We start from the raw sequence: 9791 nt of genomic DNA on the forward strand, positions 1-9791 counted from the left end.
GTGCCGCGGAGCGGCTGGGCCCGTGAGCCATGGCCAATGAGCCTGCGCGTCCGGAGCCTGTGCTCCGCAACGGGAGAGGCCGCAACAGAGGGAGGCCCGCATACCACAAAAAAAAAAAAACAAACAAAAAAAAAAACCCCAAAACTATGTGGTGGCTACAGCTGGATCTTGTGTTCTCTGCACGGAAACTCTGATGTGGGTCTTTAAATGATGTTAGTGAATTCCTGATACGGAGACTTGGTGAACATCCATCTCTCCAGAGATCAGAAGTGAGATAACTGTAGGTCTTGGAAGTGGCATCAAAAGTTGCCCACGGTGGTGGTGCAGCCCCTGGCAGAGGCGTAGCAGTCATCAATTCCGGCCATCATCAGTAGCTTCTTGGGCACAGGGGCTGAGACCATGCAGTGCCCCTGGGGGCAGGGATGATGCACACCAGCACAGACCCAGAGTGGCCAGTCACCTTGCAAGGGATGGTATGGGGCTTGCTGATCTTGATACCCAAGTAGCCTCGCTGCACGGGGACGGTGGGGAGCTTGGCCAAAATCATGACCCCACAGATGGCAGTGGCTACCTCCTTTGAGCACTTGACACCCAAACCAACATGTCCATTGTAATCCCCAGTGGCGACAAATGCACCGGCGTCATCCGCCATTTGGTGTTTTTACGGAGAAGATCTAGGTATCTGTTTTAAATGAGCTTATTCCACTCAGAAATTTGGAAATCACATCTCTTTTCAGGATTCTCTATACCCTATCCTACTTGTTTCCTCTATAGATAACCAACCCAGTACAAAAGTAACCTTCTAGCTCAGAGTCAGATTTTATGATCCCAAACATTTTCCCCTTTGGTATTTTCCCATCCATCATCCCTTTCTCCTAGAGATCTGTTGTCTGCCAACATTAAGATGGATGATAATGAGGTGACCAGACAAATGAATCCCAGCTCATGTGATGGTTAGCTGAGATATTGCTTTTAATGTTTTCATTCTCTTAATGTGCAATTGAAGTCCTTAAAGAGTGACAAATGCAGACAATAATATAAAAACTGTGTTGTAAAATTCTGTGCAATAAGACCTCTGATTTCTTTTCAAATTATTCCACATACATTAGATTGAAAAACTTAGAAGTGATTTCATAAAGGGAATATTTGCATATTAAAGTATATAATAAACAAAAGCCAATACTGTTACCAGAGAAATTTTCTATTAAATATATCATAAGGGACTTCTGTAGAAATACCCAGTCAGTAGCATTCATGTAAAGAATGTTAAATTTTCCTTGGTTTGAAACAATATCAAATCTAGTCTTTTTTAAACATTGATAATTTCAAAAGATTTTAAAAACCTGGTTATTTCCATGCCCTCATAATTTTATTGAAATGATGGCATAAGTTGACATTCAGTAATAACAGTACAGTATTATCTATGTTTTAGGTTTTTATCAATTGGGTTTTAATGATTTCATAAACATATTTGTTTAGTATGATTTAAATCGATTTTTTAAAATGATGGCTAGTTCGGAAATATTTACCACTGCTGGCACCCTTAGTTACAATTTACCTCGGAAACATTTTATAGCAGATATATGTTTGAAATATAACCTTAAATAATACTTGATATATTGGCTTTATAAAAAATATATATTATTATTGCCACTGGAAGAGACTTGGAGTATCTAGTTCAGATAATTTTTATTCATTTTTTTATTATTGAAGTATAGTTGACTTCCAATATTTTTAGTTTAAGCTGCACAACATAGTGATGGGACAACCAAGTATATTATAAAATAATCACCATGACAAGTCCAGTAACTGTCTTTCACTATACAAAATTATTACAGTATTATTATATTCCATATGTTATACGTTATAGCCTGTGCCTTATATATTTTATATTTTATAACTGGAAGTGTGTATCTCTTAATTCCCTTCACCTATTTCGCCCAACCCTTCACTCCCCTCCTCTCTGGAAACCACCAGTTTGCTCTCTGTATTTATAAGCCTATTTTTGTTCATTTGTTTTCTTTTTAGATTCCACACATAAGTGAGATAATACTGTGTTCGCTAACTTATTTCACTTAGCATAATACCCTCTAGGTCCATCCATGTTGTTGCAGATGGCAAGATTTCATTCTTTTCTATGGCTGAGTAATATTCCTGTGTCTGTGTTTGTGTGTGTGTGTAATCTTTATCCATTCAAATATCAATGGCTATGTAGGTTGCTTCCTTGTTTCCAGCTATTGTAAATCATGCTGCAATGAACATAGGGATGCATATATCTTTTCAAACTAGTGGTTTTGTTTTCTTCAGGTAAATACCCAGAGGTGGAATTGCTGGATCATATGGTAGTTCCATTTTTAATTTTTTGAGGAACCTCTATACTGTGGAGGTTCCTTAAAAAATTTTCCATAATGGCTGCACCAATTTACATTCCCAGCAACAGTGTACAAGGGGTCCCTTTTCTTCACTCACCAGCACTTGTAATTTTTTGTCTTTTTGATGACAGCCATTCTGATAGGTGTGAGGTGATATCTCATTTTGGTTTTTACTTGCATTTCTCTGATAGTGATGGTGAACATCTTTTAATGTGTCTGTTAACAATCTGTATGTCATCTTTTGAGAAGTGTCTATACAAGTCCTCTGCCTATTTTATAATCAGATTGTTTGTTTTGTTGATATTGAGTAGTGTGAATCCTTTATATAATTTGTGTATTAACCCATTATCAGATACATCATTTGCAAATATTTTCTATCATTCAGTAGGTTGCCTTTAGTTACACTGATGGTTTCCTTCACCATGCAAAATCTTTTCACTTTGGTGTAGTCCTATTTGTTAATTTTTGGTTTTGTTGCCCTGTCCTGAGAAGACAGATCCAGAAAAATATTGCTAAGATCGACATCAAGGAGTATATTGCCTATTTTTTCTTCTGGGAATTTTATGGTTTTAAGTTTAACATTTAAGTCTTTAGTCTATTTTGAGTTTATTATTCTATATGGTGTAAGAAAAAGGTTGAGTTTCATTCTTTTGCATGTAGCTGTCCAATTTTCCCAACATCATTTACTAAAGATTTCTGGGCTCTCTATTCTGTTCCATTGATCTATGTGTCTGTTTTTGTGTAGTAAGAGCTATACTGTTTTGATTAGTATAGATTTGTAGTATAGTTTGAAATCAGGGTACATGATATCTCTAGCTTTGTTCTTCTTTCTCAAGATTGCTTTGGCTATTTGGGATCTTTTATGATTACATTCAAATTTTAGGATTACCTGTTCTAGTTGTTAAAAATTGTATTTTGATGAGAATTGCACTAAATCTGTAGATCACTTTAGGTACTATGGTCATTTTAACAATATTAATTCTTCCAAGCCATGAGCATGGCATGTCTTTCCATTGATTTGTGTCATCTTCAACTTCTTTCATCAGTGTCTTATAGTTTTCAGAGTACAGTCTTTCATCTCCTTGTTTAAATTTATTCCTAGATATTTATTATTTTTGACACAATTGTTAAGTGGCACTGTTTCTTAATTTCTATTTTTGATAGATGGTTATTAGGGTATAGAAAGGCTACCGATTTCTGTATATTAATTTTGTACCCTGCAACTTTTCTGAATTATTAGTTCTAATTTTTTTTCCAACTTGGATGGTTTTTATTTCTTTTTATCATCTGACTGCTGTGGCTAGGATTTCCAATACTATGTCAAATAAAAGTGGCAAGAGTGGGCATCCTTGTCTTGATCCTGATCTTAGAGGAAACACTTTTCAAATTTGCATCTTTGAGCATAATGTTAGCTGCAGATTTGTGATATATGGTCTTTATTATGTTGCGATATGTTCCCTCTGTGCCCACTTTGCTGAGAGTTTTTATCATAAATGGATGTTGAATTTTGTCAAAAGCTTTTTCTGCATCTGTTGAAATAATGATTTTTATCCTTTGTTAATGTGATTTATCACATTGATTTGCAAATATGGAAACATCCTTACATCCCTGGAATAAATCCTACATGATCATGGTATATGATCCTTTTAATACTGTTGAATTCAGTTTGCTAATATTTCATTGAGGTTTTTTCATCTATGTTCATCAGGGATATTGGCCTCTAATTTTCTTTTTTTTGTTGTGTCTTTGGTTTTGTAATCAGGTAACATGACCCTTGTAGAATGAGTTTGAAAGTGCTCCTTCCTCTTCAATTGTTTGAAATAGTTTGAGAAGGATAGGTATTAAGTCTTCTTTAAATGTTTGGTAGAATTTACCCATGAAGCCATCTGGTCCTGGACTTTTGTTTGTTGGGAATTTTTTGATTACTGATTCAATTTCATTACTAGTAATTAGTCTGATCAGATTTTCTATTTTTTCCTGATTCAGTCTTGAAAGATTGTATATTTCTAGGAATTTATCCATTTTGTTTAGGTTGTCCAATTTGATGGTGTATAATTTTTTGTAATAATCTCTTATGATGACTTTCTTTAGTATCATGTTTATACTCCTGTCACTTTATGTTATGTGTATCTATTACCGGTTTCTGTTTTGTAGTTACCATGAGGTTCTTATATAACAACGTGTATATAGCAGTCTATTTTAGGTTGATGCTTAAATGGTTATTTATGTTTGAGTGCATTCTAAAAGCACTACATCTTTACTCCCAACACAACATTTTATGCTTTTGATGTCATTTTTTATACCTTTTTATTTTGTGTATCCCTTAATTATTATAGATGTATACATTTACTGATTTTGTCCGTTAATGTTCATACGAGCACTATAGTTGGTTGATCCACTACCTATATTTTGGCTTTTACTGGTGAGATTTTTTTTCATAATTTTTAATATTTCTACTTACAGTCTTTTCTTCTTGAAGATGTCCTTTTAACATTTCTTGTGAGGGCAGTTTAATAGTGATAAGCTCCTTTAGCTTTTGCTTATCTGGGAAACTTTTTTTAAATTAATTAATTTATTTATTTTATTATTTATTTTTGGCTGCATTGGGTCTTCATTGCTGCGTGCAGACTTTCTCTAGTTGCGGCGAGCAGGGGCTGCTTTCTGTTGCGGTGCATGGGCTTCTCATTGCGGTGGCTTCTCTAGTTGCCATCAGTGATATTGGTCTGTAACTTTCTATTTTTGTAGTATCTTTGTCTGGTTTTGGTGTCAGGGTGATGGTAGCCTCATAGAACTCATAGAATGAGTTTGGGAGTGTTCCTTCCTCTTCAGTTTTTTGGAAGAGTTTGACAAGGCTGGGTATTAAGTCTTCTTTAAATGTTTGGTAGAATTTACCCATGAAGCCATCTGGTCCTGGACTTTTGTTTGTTGGGAATTTTTTGATTACTGATTCAATTTCATTACTAGTAATTAGTCTGATCAGATTTTCTATTTTTTCCTGATTCAGTCTTGAAAGATTGTATATTTCTAGGAATTTATCCATTTTGTTTAGGTTGTCCAATTTGATGGTGTATAATTTTTTGTAATAATCTCTTATGATGACTTTCTTTAGTATCATGTTTATACTCCTGTCACTTTATGTTATGTGTATCTATTACCGGTTTCTGTTTTGTAGTTACCATGAGGTTCTTATATAACAACGTGTATATAGCAGTCTATTTTAGGTTGATGCTTAAATGGTTATTTATGTTTGAGTGCATTCTAAAAGCACTACATCTTTACTCCCAACACAACATTTTATGCTTTTGATGTCATTTTTTATACCTTTTTATTTTGTGTATCCCTTAATTATTATAGATGTATAAATTTACTGATTTTGTCCGTTAATGTTCATACGAGCACTATAGTTGGTTGATCCACTACCTATATTTTGGCTTTTACTGGTGAGATTTTTTTTCATAATTTTTAATATTTCTACTTACAGTCTTTTCTTCTTGAAGATGTCCTTTTAACATTTCTTGTGAGGGCAGTTTAATAGTGATAAGCTCCTTTAGCTTTTGCTTATCTGGGAAACTTTTTTTTAATTAATTAATTTATTTATTTTATTATTTATTTTTGGCTGCATTGGGTCTTCATTGCTGCGTGCAGACTTTCTCTAGTTGCGGCGAGCAGGGGCTGCTTTCTGTTGCGGTGCATGGGCTTCTCATTGCGGTGGCTTCTCTAGTTGCGGAGCATGGGCTCTAGGCATGCAGGCTACAGCAGTTGTGGCACACCAGCTTAGTTGCTCCATGGCATATGGGATCTTCCCAGACCAGGGCTCGAACTGGTGTCCCCTGCATTGGCAGGTGGACACTTAACCACTGAGCCACCAGGGAAGTCCCTGGGAAACTCTTTATCTCTCCTTCGATTATGAAGGATAACCTTGCCAGATAGAATATTCTTGGTTGTAAGTTTTTGGGTTTTTTTTTCCTTTCAGTACTTTGAATATGCCATGCCACTCCCATCTGGCCTGTAAAGTCTGTGCTGAAAAGTCAGCTGATGGTCTTATAGGGGCTCCTCTATATGTAACTAGTTCCTTTTTCTCTTGCTGCTTTTAAGATTCTCTCTTTATCTTTAATTTTTGACATGTTAATTATAATGTGTCTACATGTTGGTCTCTTTAGGTTCATCTTGTTTGGGACTCTCTGTGCTTTCTGGACATAGATGTATGTTTCTTTCACCAGGTTAGGAAAGTTTTCAGGCATTATTTCCTCAAATAGGTTTTCTGTCCCTTTCTCTCTTCTCTTTCTGGGACTGCTGTAATATGAATATTGATATTGTCCAAGAGGTCCCTTAAACTATCCTCATTTTTTTACTTCTTGCTGTTCCAATGCATGATTTCACTAGCCTGTCTTCCTACTGCTGATCCTTTCTCCTGCATCATCTAATCTGCTGTTGGTTCCCTCTAGCGTATTTTTCACTTCTGTTATTGTATTCTTCAGCTCTGATAGGTTATTTTTATATTTTCTATCTCTTTGTTGAAATTCTCTTTCTCCACTCTTTTCCTGAGTTTGGTGAGTATCTTTATGACCTTTACTTTCAACACCTTATCTAGAAGGTTGGTCTTCTCCATTTTGTTTAGTTCTTTTTCTGAGGTTTTATCTTGTTTATTCACTTGGAATATATTCCCTTGTCTTCTTACTTTGCCTAACTCTGTGTTTGTTCCTACATATTAGTAGATCAGCTATGTCTCCCAGTCTTGAAAGAGTTGTTTGTGTGGCAGGTGTCAAGTGGGGCCCAGTAGCACGGTCTCATCTAGTCATGAGAGCCAGGTGCTACAGGATTTCCCCTATGTGGGCTGCATGTGTCCTCCTATTGTGGCTGAGCTGTCTTGTTGCTGGTGCACTAGCATGCAGGTCTGGCCCTCACTCTGGGTCTGGTCACAACTATCTCTGATGCTCTTGTGTACAGGGTCAGCTCCCAGGTTGGGAGCCACTTTGTGGGGATGCTGGTGAGGCCAAGGGTGTATACCAGGTCTAGCAGGGTGAATGGCTGTTTTAGAAGGGCTCCACTGCTAGCAAAGGGTGACCACTGTGACTGGTGGGGCACAGGGATGCTTTGGGGGGTGTCCACTGCTGGCCGAATATGGCTACTTAGTCTGGCAAGGTAAGTAGGCCGCTTTGGAGGAGTGCTAGCTGTGTCAGATCTGCAGTTGAGTCCGGGGCAGGTCAAGCAGTGCTATAGGTTAGATGGTGAGAGTCAGCAATGATACCTGCCAGTACTGGGCCAGCTAGGTAGAGGGTGAGCCACAAACAAACAACAAAAATACCCTGCTGCCCCCAACTTCTTTATGCATAGAAAGTTCCAACAGATCCCTGCCCCTCATGCACACACTCTAAAATTAGTCAGTGAATCACCACATATGATCCAGATGCTTTACAAACAGCTTCTTCTATGCTGGGACTTGGAGAAAATGAGTTTTTGCATGCACTCATTAAGAGTGGAGTCTCAGCTTCCCACAGCTCTCCCAGACATAAGCCCCACTGGTTTTCAAAGCCAAATGTTATGGGGGCTCATCTTCCCAGTGCATGTTCCCTGGGCTGGGGACCCCAATGTGAGGTTGGAGCCCTAGGCTTTCATGGGGAACCTCCAAGGCTATGACATAGCTTCCACCTATGGGTCACAGTGGTGGGTGATGGTGTAGCTCCTGGCCAGACCACATTTCATGGCTTTTCCTTTTTATCTTTAGCTGTGGAAAATCTTTTCTTCTAGTCTTCAGGTCATTCTCAGAGTTAGTTTCTCTGTATGTAGTTGTAATTTTGGCATGTCCATGGGAGGAGACAAGCCCAGGATCTTTCTACTCAGCCATTTTGTCCCTTAGTTCAGATATTATTAACCATAATTCATGATGAGATCAAATCACCACCCCCATTATGGGCTCTATGACTTCTACCCCCAAAATTATATGTATCATTGTGCTTATATATGAGTTATTTATTTTTCTAAAGAGAGGAGCCATAGCCCTTCAAATGCCTGAATCAAAAATGTTAAATCTGTGCTCTAATAGTTTTTTTTTCAAGAACACATAGAGAGTTGCTGGAAGAGCCTACACTAGAACCCAAGAAACCAGTCATTCCAGTATTCTCTCATTAATACCTGCTGCCTCTAATTAATGTGCTTTGTATGTTGTTACTCTATTTTAAATCCATGGTTATAATTTTACTTTCAATATAAAGGTGACACTTTCATGCACTACTGGTGGGAGTATAAATTGTTACAAACATTGGAAAACAAAGATTGCTCTACAACTACACAAAGAAACATAGATGTATCTCACAAACCTAATGTTAAGGCAATAAAAAGTCAAACAGAGAAGAGTATGTACTGATTTATAAAAAATAACCCTAAGGATTAATGAATAGAAGGGGGCATGGAGATGTCTTCTGGGGTTCCATTTATTAACCTAGGTACTGATTATCCAGGTTTGTTCACCTTGTTAAAATTCAGTAATCTCTACACTTACGATTTATGCTCTTTATATTAAATCTTAATAATACATAAAATATTTTTAGCAAATGAGATACTATCATAAACTATCATTTTTGTAGAGAATGTTATCAAGAAAATGAAGATAAACTAACATTTACTGAATCCTAATGTGCTTTGTATAGTTAGCACTTCTTCACTTGTGACATCTCAAATAATACTGATAAATAACCTTGTGAGAGAGGTATTCTGATTCTCAAAGAGAATATGTTCCCAAGGCTACACAGTTAATAACTCCATTTATAAAGGACCCTAGTGATAAGAGTACATTGTCCTTAAGAAAAAATAATGTAAGTCCTTTGAAAAGTTCAATAGACAGGGCAACATGAGCCTTGAGTTCTAACCGTAGCCGTATCATTTATTCACCCATTCATTTATCTGACAATATTTAAGTAGCCACTATGAGCCTATGTGCTGAAGAGATATGTTATCTCTCGTGAGACTTTGTCTCCTTATCTGTAAAATATATGTTTTGTTCTAAACGATTTCAGAGGTTTCTTTCAAGTATAATATCAAGTCTATAATTTCCTCACAACAGCTTTTCCCAAACTGGCTTACATGCGACTCTAGTTTGCAGCATTTCTCAAATTTACTTAATTATGTAACCCTCGACATTTTTTGGAATATACTTCCTAAGGAAAAGTTCTTAGGAAAAGGAACTAAATGCAAATTTAATCCATAGGAAACTTACCTGGAAGTTAAGATATTTCACAGTAATCATTTTTTGTAAGATGACCACAAATGTATGCTATTATCCTCTTTTACAAATCAGTTTAATTATAGCTCTCTGCACATTCATAGAACTGATATATATAATATATATCAGTTATATATATATATATATCAGTTTTATAAAATATATATCGGTTGTATATATATAAAATACTATTACATTCT

General features: G+C 36.4%; 1 pseudogene; it reads right to left on the reverse strand.

Moving 5' to 3' along the window:
• Positions 1–144: 144 nt before the first annotated feature.
• LOC102975709 (40S ribosomal protein S2-like) lies at positions 145–652 on the reverse strand (annotated as a pseudogene).
• Between the last annotated feature and the right edge of the window lie 9139 nt (positions 653–9791).

The sequence above is a fragment of the Physeter macrocephalus genome, chromosome 21, assembly GCF_002837175.3.
Source record: "Physeter macrocephalus isolate SW-GA chromosome 21, ASM283717v5, whole genome shotgun sequence".
Taxonomy (NCBI): domain Eukaryota; kingdom Metazoa; phylum Chordata; class Mammalia; order Artiodactyla; family Physeteridae; genus Physeter; species Physeter macrocephalus.